This window comes from Cetorhinus maximus, chromosome 9, assembly GCF_964194155.1.
Source record: "Cetorhinus maximus chromosome 9, sCetMax3.hap1.1, whole genome shotgun sequence".
NCBI lineage: Eukaryota > Metazoa > Chordata > Chondrichthyes > Lamniformes > Cetorhinidae > Cetorhinus > Cetorhinus maximus.
Genome location: NC_135887.1, coordinates 126,463,114 through 126,481,711, shown reverse-complemented (window position 1 = coordinate 126,481,711; position 18,598 = coordinate 126,463,114).

Genomic DNA, 18,598 nt, shown 5'->3' with positions numbered 1-18,598 from the left:
AACAAAGATCTGACTACACTAATCCCATTTTCCAGTGCTTGGCCCATAGCCCTGGAGGCTATGGCAATGCAAGTGAATATCTAAATACTTCTTTATTGTTAGGAGAGTTTCTGACTCAACCACCCTTTCAGGCAGTGAGTTCCATGCTCCCACCATTCTTCAACTCCCCTCTTAGCCTTCTACCTCTTGCCTTAAATCTATGTCTTCTGGTTATTGATCCCTCTACTAATGGAAAAAGTGGTTTCCTATCCACCCCATCTATGCCCCTCATAATCTTATACACTCTATCAGGTCCCCTCTTAACCTTCGCTGCTCCAAGGAAAACAACCCCAGTCTATCTAATCTTTCCTCATAGCTCATACCCTCCAGTCCAGGCAGCATCCTAGTGAACCTCCTCTGCACCCTCCCCTAATAAGGGCGGGCTGGAAAATCCCGTCCGCAGGAGGATCGTAAAATTCCACCCATTAACTCCGTTCCTCTCTCCACAGATGCCACCAGACCTGCTGAGTGTTTTCAGCACCTGGTTTCATTTCAGATTTCCAGCATCCACGGGATTTTGCTTTTATCACAGTTAGGTGTAATTAGGGTTGTAAGATTAAATGTTTTCTTTGAAGTTTTTTTTGCTTTACTTAGTTGTGTGCAGTTATATGGTTACCGCCAGTCTCCCAGGTATCTGTAGAGTGTGATGTTCAGTTTGCAGATTCCAGTTATACTGCAGACTGTGCATTACTCTGGGTCACAGTGAAATCAGTCACAGAGGAGGTTGGTGTATCAATGGTTAGATGTTTGAAAAGTAGATTTGGAAGTGTCCAAATGTTGATTGGTGCTCTATCCCATTGGGTGCTCATGTTCCTGAACTGAGTTGGAGCAATTGTGTCACTGGGATAAATAAACATACTGGGAGCATCACAGCTCCAATGTGTGTTCCTGCATCCTTACTGAAGGCAGAGAGTGGAATAGGGCCAAAGGTTTCATCAAATAATAATGGCCACCCCCAATAAGTATCCCTGAGATCATGTGTACAGGTCAAGGTGCAGCTGCAGCTTCCTGGCCCTAGCACAGCATCTGCCTGGGGTCCTTCTGTAAGTTGGTTACTAACAATCCCCCAACCTCCCCTTCCCCACTCCCCCTTCCCCACCTCCCCCCTCCCCTCCCCCTCCCGGCATCCCCTAAACAATGAAAGGCAGCAACAGCTATCAGGTAGCACCCGCCTCCTTGTATCAGTCAAGGCAATTATCATTCTCAATTTTGATGGCACTCATAACTTTCAGGTATGAAGAGGACATCACAATATGAGCTGCTACTTTCCACCACACAGAGGATGAAATTTGAATTCAATAAAAATCTGGAACTAAAAGTCTGATGATGACCATGAAACCATTGCCGATTGTTGTAAAAACTCACCTAGTTCACTGATGTCCTTTACGGAAGGAAATTTGCCATCCTTACCTGATCTGGCCTATGTGTGACTCCAGACTCACAGCAATGTGGTTGACTCTTAAATGCCCTCTGAACAAGGGCAATTAGGGATGGGCAATAAATGCTGGCCTAGCCAGCGATATCCGCATCCCATGGACGGACGAATAAAAAAAAGGTGACTGACATGCTTTTCATTCATGCTCAATATATAAACTTTGGAATGGAGCCTTACTTCCAATTACAACAGCAGCTGAGTTCTAGCAGCTGGGATGGATCTACTAAGATTTTCAGAGAAACATTGATTGTACGCAAGTTGCACACTTAGGCACTCTACACTAATGCCATAATGCTCAGAAATTAAAATCACTTCCATGTGCAAATGGAATATGCTCTGATTTAGGATTATACATGTTAAATGTATGCTTTCACAAGAGTATCGGCAAGTCACACTCAATCCAACATTACTCCCAGGGGAGGGAATGGTTGGCTGCCAGGAGGTGTGAATTACCCATTGCAACTATTGCTCATGATATCTCTGCAAAACCTCACACAAGACTATAATGTGGGACAATGATACCCATTTCCCTGCTGGCATGCTGATTGAGTAGATCTTCAATATAATCTGACAGTGCTTCAGATATCTGGAACCCGCTGCCAATTGTTTAAGAAGAAGGTAGCCTAAACAATGATGGCGTGCTCCATTCTGCACAACACTGTCATTAATAAAACTATCAACATACTGATGAGGAATAGGCGCTTGACAAGAGGTGAAGCAACATTTAACACCCTGAAGGAAGGCTACTGGTTGCATGACAACAGTATCAGCAATGAAATCATTGCTTGACCCACCTTCTGTTCTCTCAACCCTATTCCCAATAAACTACTGACCCAACTTCCCATCCTAGCCCTCCAGCTGGCTAATACTAGAAAGTGTCTTCTCCTCAGGTACTCTTCCTCTCCCTTTTACATTTGCCACCAATATCCTCTCTTTAAAAGCTTCACCCTTGATCCCTCCATAACAATAACCCCAACTCCAAACTCTCTTGCCTCTGCAAAGAGTGTGAGCATTCTATCGTTTCCCAAGTCTGTGCCCAACTTTTCTGCAACTCCACGTTTGAACCTCTCCAATCAGGTTTCTGTTCCTGTCAGAGCGATGAAAGGCTCCTAATCAAAGCCATGCATAGCATCTTATGTGGCTGTAATTATAGCCCTCTTATTAATAGTGCCATTTTCTTCACCAAGTCTACCCTGCTCTACCTCCCCAGTTTATGACTCGGGTGATTCCTCCCAGGCTTTATAAACAGAGTACAAAAGTAAGAGAGTTATGGTGAATGTTTATAAAACATTGGTTCAGTCTCAGCTCGGGTATCATGTCTAATTCAGAGCACAAAACTTTAGAAAGGGTGTAATGGCATTGGGAAGAGTCCAGAAAAGATTTACGAGAATGGTTCCAGGGATGAGTGACTTCAGTTATGTGGATAGAATGGCAAATCTGTGACTGTTCTCTTAGAGAAAATAAGGTTGAAAGGGGATTTAATAGAGGAGTTCAAAATCATGGGACATCCAGAGTAGGTAGGGAGAAACTGTTCCCATAGGTAGAGTGTCAAGAACCAGGGAATACCAATTTAAGGTGAATAGCAAGAAAAAAATAGAGAGGACATGAAGAAAAACTCTTTTACACACTGAGTGGTTAGGATCTGAAATGCAATTCCTGAGAGTGTGATGGTGGTACATTCAATCATGGCTTCAAAAAGGAATTGGATAATTATCTGAAGAGAAAAAATTTGCAGGCTACAGGGAAATGACAGGGTGTGGAACCACCTGAGGCAGAGCTTACAGGGAACTGACATGGACGGACTATATGGCCTCCTTTCTTGTAACCATTCTATCATTCTATTCAATGTTGGTGTTATTTCTGTCTCTGGTATTGTAAGCCAATTTGTACAATAATTACAACTGTAAAATCATGCTTGCATTGTGTTGTGATAGTAATGGGACATTTTTGGGGTAATTCTGCAATCTAGTGATCACAGCATTGACTTACACTCAAAGGGGAGACATGGGAGACTCAAGTTGCACAAAATGCAATGTGTCGTAGATGGTGCACAGTCTGTGCTGATGCTTTGAGTCTTCATTGGCTGTGTTAAATTACCTTTGTATAAATTGTTAAAGCTTTTCCTACCTTGTCCATTGTGCAGAGGGTCAGAGGCTCAGTATGTTCCTGTTGACAACATGGGAACCTGAGCTTGGTGATAATAAGCTGAAATTGTTGCTTGCTTCTCCAGGACTCCAACTGAAAATTCAGGCAGAGATCTGTTCATGAATCAATCTTTACTTGCATGCAAATAAAACACAGCAGCCTCAGAATTACATGTCCTACTCTCTCTAGTTTCACATTGCTTGGTGTTATGCCATGGAAGGTGATGTGTGCCAGGCAGGCCAAATCCATAAGGGAAACTTGGCCATGCTATCATAATGGTTTTGCAATTTGAATTTATTACGCGATGATTTGTGTACTGAATTCAGAAGTAATGAGTCCACTAGCACCTTTAGAGATTTTAAAAATTAAATTAAAACATTTATTAACAAAAGAAAAGATTGCAAGGACATACATAAGATTACAGTTACTTAATATTATAACAAACTCCAACATTTCTAATTAACCTGACTCCAAACTACACACCCTCTTTGAGGCAACAGTCCAAAATAGATTTTAATTTAGATAGGCAATCCAGCAAGTTTACCACAGCACCCACACGGCAGTGGAATTCCAAAGGCTTTTCTCCACCTTTGGTTACTGAGCACAGTAGACTTCTGCAAAAGTAGCTGCAGGCTTTGTCCCCAAGGCTGCTTTACACGGTCTTTTTAGATTTTACATGGCCCCCAACATAGCCTTCTATCCTTCGTTATATATGTTTCTCTCTCTTTAATTTAAAAATTCCATTGTTCCTTATGTCTTTAGAAATTTACTTTTCCCATAATACAAAAACCGTTCATGTTGCCAACATGGTCTGTACCTTTGGGAAACATAATCATACTGCTTGGCCTTGCTTATCTTGTTAGTTGTAAACATCCTATCTTCCCTTTGAAACCTAAACAACCCCTTTACTTATCTAAAAATGTAAATTCCCCTTCCCACTCTACATGCTACATGTTTACTCACTAGTATTTCAAATGCCTTTTACACCTAACTTCCTTTTGATACTTTCAACCTTGCAGTCTATCTGACTCCAATTCAATTTAAATCACACAGCCAGAACCATACACACTCACACTCATAAACCTACTTTACAATAATCCACAATAATATTATGAAAAATATGATAGTTTCATGACATTGGTACGACACAAGCTGGTTGGTTGGTCACTTCTGATCTGATGCATGAGATCACCATTATCAAAGGTTAATTAGCATTGGATAGATTTCTGAAGTTAATGCTAACAGTAAAGTGGTGAACAATTACTCCCAACAGAAAAAAATACGTCATATTACACAGAGGAACAATAGCATGAAAGAATAAAAATACAAAAGCAGGAAAGCCTTTGCCAGTTAAATCATCAGAGGAGCCTGCCTTTAAGCTCTTATTAGTTGACACATCACTGTCATAATGATAAAGGTTTTCAAGATCCTGAGGAGCATAAGCAGGATAACTATTAAGAAACTGTTCCCACTCAAGAGAACGTCAAGGATTAGAGGGCACAGATTCAAAATAATTGGCAAAAGGAGTAACTGTGATGTAAGGAAATATTTTTCACCCAGAACGTGGTTGGAGTCTGGAATAAACTTCCTGAAAGGGTGGTGGAGGCAGGTTCGATCGAGGCATTCAAAATGGAATTGGATTGCTACCTGAAAAGAGGGAATGTGCAAGGTTATGGGGATAAGGCAGGGGAGTGGGACGAGGTGGAATGCTCTTGCAGTGTGCCAGTGCAGACTGAATGGGCCAAATGGCCTCCTTCTGCACTGTAAAGATACTCTGATAAAGTATTGCCCTAATATAGGGCAGGAGCTGGGCATGTGCTCAAGCAGGGTTCTGCTTTGCTTAAACTTAAAACAATATGATTGCAACTCCATCACTCAATGCTGTTCCTCACAACACTTAAAAGCAGGATTGATGATGAGCGCAAGAATCTTTTGATTAGCAAGGTCCTTTTAGTGATAGCCCCATAATTATGACTAACATTTATGCTGACAATGTATTCTGCCGCCAGCTTCATGGCCTCAATTGAGACACGCAGCTCCTGTTTATAAACCTGGGGGCCTCTTGTTGCCTCTTTTCAGGGGCTGCTCAGGGTCTGTAATACAGTTGCCTTCAGCCCGAGCTCTCTCCTGTCTGGGTAGAGGCTATCGCCTGGGAGTCATTGCTCAGGATTCCGCACCTCCACAAGTACCAGTTCATATGGTTGGCAAAGGAGAGGGCCCAGGCTGCCAAGGTGACCAGAACTGGGAACCTACTGAATGGTTGAGGAGCAGGCTGGATGTTGCTGGAAGAGCTAGTATGGTGTGGGTCCCTAGTGCCCGGCTCTTGGACAAAGCCACCTAGAAACTTAAAAATGTAGTGCTCGACACTGATTGCACTCACCATGTCAAAGTTGCTCAGGCGTATGGAGCACTCAGGGGAGGTGGGGCGTAGTGGTATTGTCAGTGGACTAGTGTTCCAGAGACCCAGGGTAATGCTCTGGGGACCCGAGTTTGAATCCCACCATGGCAGATGGTGGAATTTGAATTCAATAAATATCTGGAATTAAAATTCCAATGATGGCCATGAATCCATTGTTGATTGTTGTAAAAACCCACCTGGTTCACGAATAGAAATCTGTTGTCCTTACCTGGTCTGGCCTACATGTGACTCCAGATCCACAGCAATATGGTTGACTCTAAAAAATGCCATCTGAACAAGGGCAATTAGGGATGGGCAATAAATGCTGGCGGAGCCAGCGATGCCCATATCCCAAGAATAAATTTTTAAAAACTCTTGTCTGAGCTGACCCCCATTCCATTGGAATTTCTCACCAGTGCCAGGTCCTGAAACCTCCCTTAGGAGCCTCAGCCCCACAACATAAGCTTGGAAATCCCTTCCGTACCATTGCTCTCTGCACAGCGGTGTTCCATGTATGGGCTGCTCTTGCATACTCTTCACTTCCTTGCTGTGGCCATTCAGAGGAGGTGGAGTCCCCAATGGGAGGCTTGCTGTGTGCAAGTCCTTCCTTTGTCCATCGGGGACGTGGCGTGGAAGGTGTTGCATGTGGCAGTCCTGTGCAAAAGAGAGTTAAGCTGATTCATGGACTCCTGGGCTACTTGTAATTTCTGTGGCCTGGAGGAGTCCGTGTTTCAATATTTATACAGAGTGTGAGAGATTGCAGCCCCTCTTCCATTATCTGAAGGGGCTGCCCCTTAATTTCTGGTTGCATTTCAGTCCCACACACTTGATCGTTGGTCATGCCATGGGGACGGGAGCAGGTAGATCAGGAGACCTCTTTGCAGAATCACACCTGGGCCTGGCCGAGGTGGCCAGCAACAGGTGAAGGCAGAGGACGGTTGAAGGGGTCATTCGGCCTGACTGCCTGGCTGCCTCTCTTTCGCAGCTACGTCTACACATTGATGCCCAGGAGAGGGAGCACGCACATGATGTCTACTGCTATGCTTGAGGCCTTTCGCGATCAGTGGGCACCAGGGGTAGGGGTGGGAGGTGCTGGAGTGCATTATCAACCTCAGGGTTTTATTCTTATTTGAGTTATTAAGTTTCCTTCAAAGCTTTGGTCTGTTTTTGTTTTAGCGGGTTAGTTGTGCCCCTTTCAAATGGGGCATTTAACTGTTTATTGATTCTCCAAAAGAGGTATTAATACTCACAGATGACAACTGAGGTTGTTGGGGTTAGGGGGTGTATACTTGAAATGTATAACTCTGTAAATAAACATAAAAGTGTGTAAATATTGGCTCCAGTTCTATCCTTCTTGAATTGGTTTTCTAGATTATACCAGTCAGTTTTTTTGTTTCCTTATTTAATTGATATTTTCTGAATTTATCTTATTGAACTTCCTCTAATTGTCATGAATTTTCTTTTTGTTGCTTCTTTTCTTAATTATTTAGACCACTGTAGCGTATTATTGAAGTTCTTAAGATTGGCAGTAATTTGAAGAATGACACTCATTTACCAAAGCGAATCTTCTATGGAGAGCTTGAGTCTGGGGTGAGCTCTTAAGGTGGTCAGAGGATACTCTGAAGGTTTCACTTTGGAGTTTTGCGATCAACTTGGAATCCTGGGAGAAGTTCGCCCAGATTGCTGCACCTGGCACAAGAAATAAAAAACGGTACAGCCTCCTTCGAAAGCAAGCACGTATCAGAGGCAGAGAGAAAAGGCAAGGAGAGGAAATCCTGAGCCAGCAACTCGTCCAAAACTCAACTGTCTGCGGTAGCCTATCCTGCTTGCAGCAGAAAATTCAGGCACAGATTGGCTTTAGCGTTAACTTGCGTACCTACCAGAATACTACCAAATGCCCCAGGTGCTGAACATGGTTGCCTCTGCCTCGAAGGATGAACAAGAATTTTTTATTTAATCAATTTTTTGATACATTCTGTTCTCAGGTGCCTTGTTCATTCTGTTGTCTACTTTTTTGCAGGTTTGTTTCCTTTTCTTTGCCAATCTATCATTGCAAACTCAACGGGCCCTGCTATGCCCTCAGGAATAACCAGCATCCAATTCACCTGACCTTGTTATAGCTGGCCCTCTCTGCCCCCTGTTATCAAAACATCACACTTCACCCACTCTCTTTTGGATTTTTCTTCAATTTTTAAATCCGCTTCTACCTTCTCTCTGTGTTAAAGCAGCTTTCACTTGAATATGTTATCTGAATGGAAACACTTTCCAAATGAAAGAGACCAACTTATTCTCTCCCACACGATCGACAAATGACAGAATTATAGAGAAATTTTCTCAATTACTGATCATTCTTTCCAGTATGACACTCTGAACACCATTGTGTGCTCCCCCTGAATGATTGGGGTAGTTCACATTGTTAATGAATTCAAAGCATATTTCTCAAGCAACTCACTCCTATTATTCTTCCTAATGATACTCCCACCTTCAGCAATATTACAAGAGTAACTCCCATTCAACGATGTTCACTATTATTTCCTCCGACTCACATTCACTGCAATAACTTTCTCGTGTATAAACTGATCATGATTACATCTGACAATGAAATGCTGCACCATAGGCACTCTTTGCTTTGAGCTGGTGGTCACTGGAATCTGAGTTTAAACTGCTTAAACTCAGAGTGCCCCTAGGTCCAACAAAGGGGAGAAGACTTTGGGTGAAATTGTCCCAGATTTGCACAAAGTGTGGTAGCGGGCGGGGAAATGGACGTTTTACCCGCCGGACGCAAGCGATGGTTTTCGTGCTGTATCATCCCATTCCCGGCCCATCCCACCTCATTAATAATGCATTCCCCGAAACACGCTGGATTGCTGACGGGGTGGCCTCTGATTCACCTGTCCCACCGTCACCTCAGGTGTCCAGTAACCCAGGCACCATGTTTAAAGAGTGCCCCTGCACAGAGCTAGCACTCTCTAAGGGATTGGAGGCTGCTGCAAAGTCATGGCTGCCAAAGGGAGAAAATATGCTGCCCCAAATTTAGTGACACCTCCCTTGGTTGCCTACTGAATGCAATGGAGTCCTGTATCCCCGCTCCTGGCCTGACCTGGCACTGCACTGAAAGGGAGCTGGGAAAAAGCGACTTGTCTGTGCCGCCCGTGAACGGTGCCTCGTCCTTGATGTCCTGCGGGCGATGCTCGTGAGCGCTGCGCAAGGTTGCACGCTCTCACCTCCGAGTTCCCCTCGAAGTTCAGGTCACCAGGTGCATGCTTTCTAAAGGCAGTTGTGAAGTATACTGTTCTGGAGCCACGCCGACATGGGTGGCAGATTTGGTGTGGGGGGGATGGTTCTGGCGAGCAGCGCTTATAAATAGGTGCAAATATATTAAAATTAGGTTCCCGACATGGGGCAGCGGGAGAGGCAGCCCGCCATTGACGGGTGGAGCGGACGAGCGCCAACTGGTTTCGCGACGATGTTAAGCTGATTTTTGGCCTTCTCGTCATATTGTCCCCTCCTGCCCGTCACGATGCCTGATGCCGACGTGGCTGGACGATTCCGGCCTTTCATTCAATTGACCTAGGTTGCAATCAAACCCAGGTATCACGAATAAAAAGGCATTGTGCCAACACATTGCTCTTCTTAATTCCACTAGGAAAAGACAGGACTTAAATACATGAGTAGCATTTAATGGTTATGCCACTAGGTTATGGTTAGTCATCTGCTGTTGCCCCAGCCATTGTTCCTGAAGGGTTGCTCTTTTAGCGTTGCCGTGAAACTGGTTCGCAGACTGAACTAAAGATTTTTTTGATATTAAAATAGAAAATGCTGGAAATATTCAGCAGGTCAAGGCAGCATCTGTGAAAAGAGAAACAGAGTTTCAGGTCTGTACACTTTCAACAGGTCTGAAATGTTAACTTGTTAACTCTGTTTCTCCCTCCGCAGATGTTGCCAGGATTACTGAATATGTCCAGCGTTTTCTGTTTTATTTCAGATTTTCAGGGTCTGCAGGATTTTGCTCTGGTGCAAGAATTTTGATTCCCTGCCACAGTTAACATTTGAAACCAGCTTCAATGGTGTCTTCCAGCAACGGGCAATGCAGTCACCAAGACCAGGATTTTTCCTGTGGTGGGCGGGCTGGGCGGGAGCGGGTGGGGGGCGGGCGTGGAGCCGATTGCCGCCTGTGATCGGCTCCGTGCTGCCATTTTACGCGGGTGGGCCAATTAAGGCCCGCCCATTGTAATAGGCGAGCGGCGGCGCTCAGAGCTACTTGTGTGGGTGGGGGGAGGAGGGAGAGTCGGAGCCAGCGAAAGAGTGCAGCAATCTCCCTGAGGCACAGAGCTGCCTCAGCGAGGTTAAATGGATATTAAAATAACTTAACAAATGATTTAAAAATTTATTTGAACATGTCCATGAGTCACATGAGTTGGGACATGTCTTTAAATTTATGAAAATTTATTTATTTATTTGATAAAAGCCTCTGGAAATCTCATCCCTCTCGTGGATGAAGTTTCCTGAAAAACGCGAAGGCCGCTCGGGCACTCGCAAGTGTCTCAATTAATTTTTTAATGGCCTTAATAGGCCGTGTACGTTTCGGTGGGCGCCCAGCTGACTCCAGTGTGCGCGCGCCAAACAAAATATCGCGATGACGTCAGGATGCACGCCCAACATCACAGCGCGTCATTTTACGCATCAGCGTGTCGGGCCCGCCCCCGCACGCTGACGGGAAAATCCTGCCCCAAGACATTTTGGAACTTTAGCGCCTCCTGTTATAGTTTGGCAAAGAAAAAGATGACAAGGGAACAAGGTGCTAGTTACTGGCTGCTCCCTTCAACCGTACAGTAGACCATTTCGGCACTAACTGGTGGCTGTTCCCTTGGGCCTCAATTTTTCCCTCGTTGGCCGTCCACAATCAGTGGGCCCGGTAGTGGTCGGGAAACGGGCCCCTGACTGCAATCAGCCCCCCGAGACAATTTCACACCCGCTGGCCAATTAACATTCAGCCAGCTTGAAACGCGCTCTGAAAAGCTCAGCGCTGCCAGGGTGGGGGTGGGAAGAAGCCGGGCAACGACGTCACCATGGGCGTGGGTGAGCGCTTCAACTGAGCTCCCTAAAGGCAGACAGCTGCCTCAGACGGGCCACGAAAAATCGCTGACAATAGCAGCATTAATGGGCTAAATTGCCCACTTAATTATCGGCAGGCATTCTTCCAACTGCTGCGCCCGCCCACCGAGCGAAATATCATTGGAGTGCGCAATGACATCCGGGTGCTCATCAGGTGCCATCGCGCGTGATCTTATGCCCGTTCGGGTTAGGCACTCGCCCGCCCGCAGAACATAAAATTCTGCCCTTGGAGCTTAACGTTGTGAGAGGTGGTGGCATTGTGGTAATGTCACTTGACAGGTAACCCAGAGGCCCTGGCTCATAAACCTGACAGCACAGGCTCAAATCCCATCTCGGCAGGTGGAAAGGAAAGAAATCTGCATCCTTACCCAATCTGGCCTAGATGTGTCTTCAAACCCACAGCAATGTAATTGGGAAGGCGGTGACACAGTGGTATTGTCACTGGATCGGTAATCCGGAGATCCAGGGTAATGCTCTGGGGACCTGGCTCTGAGTACCGCCACAGCAGATGGTAGAATTTGAATTCAATAGAAACCTGGAATTAAAAGTCTAATGATGGCCATGAAACCATTGTCAAACCCATCTGGTTCACTAATGCCCTTTTAGGGAAGGAAATCTGCTGTCTCTACCTGGTCTGGCCTACATGTGAACAAGGGCAATTAGGGATGGGCAATAAATACTGCCCTAGCCATTGATGCCCACATCCCATGAATGAATAAAAAAAAATCACTACTATGATCTTTTGAGACCGAAGCTACACTGGAACTCTATTATCCTGGTGACTCAACAATAGCTGGCATTGTTGCACTCACTGCCATGTATGACCCAGGGATCACCAAAACTGTCTTAGTTAACTTAAGGATCAGGCACAGCTATTACAAACAGAACTCTGGATGCTAATTTCACAAAACCAAGGAATTGGCTAGGCATTCTCTAATCAGACCGAGGAGGAGAATTCTGAGACTCCTTTTACTAAAGCAAGTAGAATTTTTTTTCCAGGCACCTCCTCTTCAAGGTAATTCTAATCTCATTCCACAGCTCCTGGACAATGCGAAGTAATTCATTCCCAGTATACTCAGACTCCTCTGATGAATGTTGTATATACATCAATGGAATATAGAATGAGGCAGAGTAAAATACTTACTCAGAGTTGACTTACTGCTATAGATAGGCCTGTGGCCTGTCTTCCCTAGCATTTGCTGCTTGCCATTGCATTTCTGTTTTAACTATGTAAACTGAAACTGACGTTACAAATTTAAGACTTTCTACTTTGGCAAAGAAATCAAAGTCTCGCATAGATCAGACAAGATGTGTTCAAACTGTGGTCCCAAGTAGAATTATGAACTCCGACAATCCAACTCACAAAGCCCAGGAAAGTCAGTTCTATTGTATACTTCTTATTTGCTGGCTTCTGCTGCTTGATATTCAAGCAGGTGTGGAATGGTTGCTTTTAGCATGCTGCCTCATTGGTGGATACAGCCTAAAAAAGAACATGTTAGGTTGAAATGTGCAAATTAATAAGAACAGTAGATCTAAACATATTGTGAAACACAGGGTCTCATAGCTTGTACAAAAGCAGCCATAAAAGCAAAGCACTTGGACCAATCCAGCCTCTGACATACGTTTTGGATAAAGAATGCCATAAGATATGTGCTACACTGCACTCTAGTGGCCCATTGAAAAAACACAAACAAGGCCTTGGAACAAGGTCGTTCAGATTTGGCTCATGTTCATGCTTGCAGTGAATTTAAATCATCTTGTAGGACGGAAGACGGCTGCACTTTGAAAATTACGTGAGCATTTCTGGATGCAAAATGTTAAATATTGCACCCTGTAACAAATTAAATGGCCATGTAACACGAAGGTAAAAGCAAAAAACTGCGGATGCTGGAAACCCAAAACAAAAACAAAAATACCGGGAAAAACTCAGCAGGTCTGGCAGCATCTGCGGAGAGGAGCACAGTTAACGTTTCAAGTCCAAATGACCCTTCAACAGAACTAAGTAAAAATAGAAGAGAGGTGAAATATAAGCTAGTTTAAGGGGGGGTGGGATAGAGGGTCAGTGATAGGTGGAGATAACCAAAAGATGTCACAGACAAAACCGTCCAAGAGCCCAAACACTCATTTCAAGTGAAGCAGCATTTCCCTTGCACTTCCCTCAATTTAGTCTACTGCATTCATTGCTCCCAATGCGGTTTCCTCTACATTGGAGAGACCAAACGCAGACTGGGTGATCGCTTTGCAGAACACCTTCAGTCTGTCCGCAAGCATTACCCAGACCTCCCTGTCGCTTGCCATTTCAACACTCCACCCTGCTCTCATGCCCACATTCCGTCCTTGGCCTGCTGCATTGTTCCAGTGAAGCTCAACGCAAACTGGAGGAACAGCACCTCATCTTCCGACTAGGCACTTTACAGCCTTCCGGGCTGAATATTGAGTTCAACAATTTTAGATCATGAACTCTCTCCTCCATCCCCACCCCCTTTCCGATTCCACCCCCCTTTTTTTCCAATAATTTATATAGATTTTTCTTTTCCCACCTACTTCCATTATTTTTAAATTTATTTCCATCCATTGTTTTATCTCTACCTTTTAGCCTTTTTCGATTCCTTCACCCCACCCCACCCCCACTAGGGCTATCTGTACCTTGTCCTGCTTTCTACCCTTAATTAGCACATTCCTCAGATAATATCACCACCTTCAACACTTCTTTGTCCTTTTGTCTGTGACACCTTTTGGTTATCTCCACCTATCACTGGCCCTCTATCCAGCTCTACCTGTCCCACCCCCCCTTAAACTAGCTTATATTTCACCTCTCTTCTATTTTTACTTAGTTCTGTTGAAGGGTCGTTCGGACTCGAAACGTTAACTGTGCTCCTTTCCGCAGATGCTGCCAGACCTGCAGAGTTTTTCCAGGTATTTTTGTTTTTGTTTTGGCCATGTAACATGCTGAGTTGCTTAATTGCAGCTGGTGCAGCATTGAATCACGGCAATTGCTTTAACAGGGAGGCTGACAGAGAATAATGTCACCTGCTGCAGCCCTGAACCACATAATGGCCCTCCTTACCCGTGGTTCTGAGAATAATTGTGGCCCTGAATTTTCATCTCCACCACTGTAGGTGAGCGAAAGTAATGATTTCGCCCCTGTTTGTGAGTCTGCTTGTCTGGGTGAAAACTCATCCTCAGGAGAGGCACATCCTGAGCCATCCTTGGCTGCTGACCATGGTTCTCTGCCTTGTGCATGGTGAATCATGCAGTGCAGATCACTGAATCTCACTGCGTGCTGCACGTAGAGCAGGCCTCTTTTCCCTGCTGCACCCATCTCAGGGTTTGCAAGGGAGCTGAAAAGAGGGGTGAGGGTCAGTTGCCATCACATATGACAATGCAAAGCAGCTGCAGGTGAGTGGAGTTCTGTAGAGAACCAGGTTGGCATTCAGCATGTGTGAAGAAAGAGTTCAGTCTCCATTATCATAGAACGGTACCTCAGGGAAGGAGGCTGTTCAGTCCATTCTGCCTATGGCAGCTCTTTAAAACTGCTGTCCGATTCATCCCACTCCCCTGCACCTTCCCCATAGCCCTGTAAATATTTCACCTTCAAATATTTATCCCGTTCCTTTTTGAAAGTTATCATTGAACCTGCTTCCACCATGCCTTCAGGCAATACGTCCCAAATCATAATAACTCGTGTTAAAAAATAATTTAGTCTCACGTGAGGTTCTTTTGCCATTTCCCTAAATCTGCAGCTCCCAGTTACTGATCCTTCCGCCACTGCAAACAGGTTTTTCTTATTTACTCTATCAAAACCCTTCATGATTCTCAACACCTCTATTAAATCTCCCCATTACTGCTCAGGAGATCAGCCTCAACTTCTCTAATGTCTTCATGTAACTGTATCCCACATCCCTGGTACAAATCAAGTCGTCTTCTTCTTAAAGCCTGGTGCCCACCATTGACTACAATTTTCCAACTTGGGCTAACCAGCACTTTATAAAGATTTAGCATCACTTTCTTGTTTTTTGTAATCTTTCTCTATTTATAAAACCAAAGTTCCCGTATGCATTTTTTCACAGCCTTCTCAGTTTGTTCTGCCACCTTCAAAGATTTTTACATATTTACTGCCTTGAAAATTGTACCACTTATTTCAATTGTCACTCCTCACTCTTCCTACTAAAATACACTTTTCTCCATTAAATTGCATCTTCCATGTGTCTGCCCATTTCGCTGGCCTGTCTACATCTTTCTGAAATTTATTAGTATCCCTCTCACCGAAAAGGAGATGAAGATGGGCCAACACCCTGCCGGACACTTACTTCAGCCTCGCAACGTGCTGTAATTTGTCTTCTCTCTCTCTTTGCCCTTCGGATCCGGAGAATTTCCTCCTGCTGTACATCAGCTTGTTCTGCAGAAAGAATGGGAGCGGTTAGTGTTGAAAGGACTTGAAGTTGTGTGTGGCAGCTTAGCACAGTACGCAGGGCAAGATGAAGAAACAGCAAGTGTGTTGATGAGGGCGTAGAAAATTATGAGGGCTGAAGCATGTATATTGTGCAAGTGAAAGTAGAAGAAAGTACATAGATGTGCACTGCTGTGATTGGCCAAGGAGCAATGAAAAGTAGGAGTGGAAAAGCTTGCTGGTATTGGGGCTTGCATGTAAGAAAGCTGTAAATGTGAGTCTTACCTTAGCAGCTCTGGTCAAGTCATTGAATTTCTTCCTACGTTGCTACCAGGTCCATGGTGTGAGACTACTGGCATTCTCAAGCTCACTCTGCCCATTGTTGTCAAGCTAGCTTGCAGGGCACTGTATATTCATCAGCGAAGGACAGTTCTCACCTTCCTCCAGGTCATATTCACCACAGCATTTGGGCTGTGTCAGCAGAATTTCCTCATGCAACAGCGTCTCTGCCATTCACCATTCAACAAGGGAACCTCCCCTTTAGGGCATGCAGGGTGCTTTTAAGTAACAGGAGCACCTCCAAATTACAATTAAGAACAGCACTGCCAGCTATGGAAATGAGGCATGTACCTCACATCATTCACTTCAGGTGAGCCTACTGCAATGTATGCTAAGCCCATGCCCATTTTGGGTACCAGTTGAAAATCTATATACTAGTGGATCCAATGTGGCATTGCCCATGTTGAGTCAGAAGACCTGCCATTTTATAATAATAAGGATCTTATATTCCCTGGAGTTTAGAAGAACGAGGGGTGATCTCATTGAAGATTATAAAATTCTTGGAGAACTTGACAGTTTGTATGCTGAGAGATTGTTTGCCTGGGTTGGAGACTCTAGAATTCGGGGCCATTGTCTCAGGATAAGGGCCAGCTGTTTAGGACTCAGGTGAGGAGAAATTTCTTCACCCAGAGGGTTGTGGAATCTTTTGAATTTTCTACCCAGAGGCCCGTGGTATTCAATCTTGGGAGTGTATTGAAGGCAGATATTGATAAGATTGTTGGGAACTGAAGGAATGCAGGAATATACAGATACTTCAGGAAAATGGAGCAGATGCAGATGGTCAGCCACAATCTTCTCCGAATGGCAGAGCAGACCTGAGAGGTCATATGCCCTACTCTTTATCCTAATTCTTAAGTTCTTATCATGGAAGCGTGATGGGAAAAGTTTCAGGAGGTAAATGTGACACCTCCAGGACGTGTACACTATAAGCAAGGGCTGCAATTAATTGTTAGCAGATCTGCCATCATTTGTGCAAGGTGTGTCAGAGAACTTGGTGTTTCAGAAGTGTTATTGAATGACGAAAAAGTGCATATTTTGAAAAAAAACCAAAACCGCCCTCAAGTAGGAGCCACGATGTCAATAGATGTGCCAAGCGATCTCATACTTAAATGTGGCTAGACTTGCTGCTGCTTTGTGATTGCAATGGGTAACCTAGTAGTTATGTGACCGGACTGGTAATCTAGAGAACAGGATCCCACCATGGTAATTCTGAAAAGTTGGAAATAAAATGCTGCTATCAATTAAGTGTTCGCGTAGCCCTTGGATTGTTGTTAAAAACCCAACTGTTTCAAATTCTTTTGGGAAGGAACCCAACTGTCCCATCCCAGTCTGATCCAGATGTAATCCCAGGATCACACCAACATGGGTGGCTCTTAACTGCCTTGTGAACTGGGATAACAAGCCATTCAGTTCTATCACTATTCTCTCAGGGTAACAAGGGGTGGGCAAGAAAGGGGAGGTAACAGCCCCTCTAACCCCACTTAGCTAGAATATTACAATTAACTTTGAATTCCAGTATGCAAACCACAGGAAATTCAGTTCAATAGAATTATTTCAAGCCATAAGTAATTTGTTTAAAAATGAATTTACTCTTTGGCACCAGTAAAAGTTTCAACTACCCTTTTCATTTTCACCAGATTCTGCATGAATTTACTGACTTCGAGTAGATGCAGGTACTAAAACCAGTATTGCAGTGTTGCCTGTCTGCAATTAAATTTGCAAACTTTCAGTCAATATTTGAACTCGTTTTTGTATTCATACAAAAACTGTTCAAATCTATACCCATTAACATTACAGACCATTTTCTGTCACAAGCTAATTACTTTCAACCTTATTGGTTCAATAGGAAGTCAAAACTGGGTCCTTTTGAAGGGCACGCCTGTTTCTTCCACTGTATGTTCAATCAGTTGGACCAGGGGTCTAAACCTGTGCCTCTGGAGTCACATGATGCTCTTTAAGGACCCTCATGGTTCCCAAACTTGATCGATCAGAACCATTTTAATGGTAATTAAATGGCTTGCTATAGTTTATTTAAACCTTTATTAACACTGTGCTGGTGAGAAAGCATCATTCAATTAACATTTTTGTAAAAATCTTTGAAATGTAGAAATGTGTCTCTACCTTGTTTTTCATTATGACTGGCATTTGAGTAACAGCATTGTGGCTCTTAGCATATTGTGCTTTGGACGAAGTTTTTAAAAAAAAATCTCTTCTTTTTGTTAAGGTTCCTGAGCTGGAGTGAAAACAGAACCAGAACCGTTTGGTCTGAATGTTTCAATACCATTGCATTGAATGAGGAAAACTTTTAAGCATAATTTCACGGTGCATAATTTTGCAATGCATAATTTTGTAACTCAATTTTGATGAAGTGCTCAAAATCAGGAAGAGTTTTGATAGGGTACATAAGGGGAAACTGTCCCCAGTAGCAGAGGGATCAGTAACCAGAGAATGCAGATTTACAAGGTAAGATGAGGAAACTTCCTTCAAATGCAGAGAGTTGCTATGATCTGGAATGCAATGCCTTGAGGGTTGCTGGAAGCAGATTCAATAATGACTTTCAAAAGGGAATTACTAAAGGGACTAACTTATTATCTGAGTTTTCTGATAAGATAAAAAGTAATGGGCAGAGAGGAAAGTACAGAAAACATAGCTCTCAAGAGTTGTTCAGTTGCTTTGTTCCACCTTCACTTTATCTAATACCAAAGATTGGCAGAAAAAGATTAAAAGTAGCAGGAGG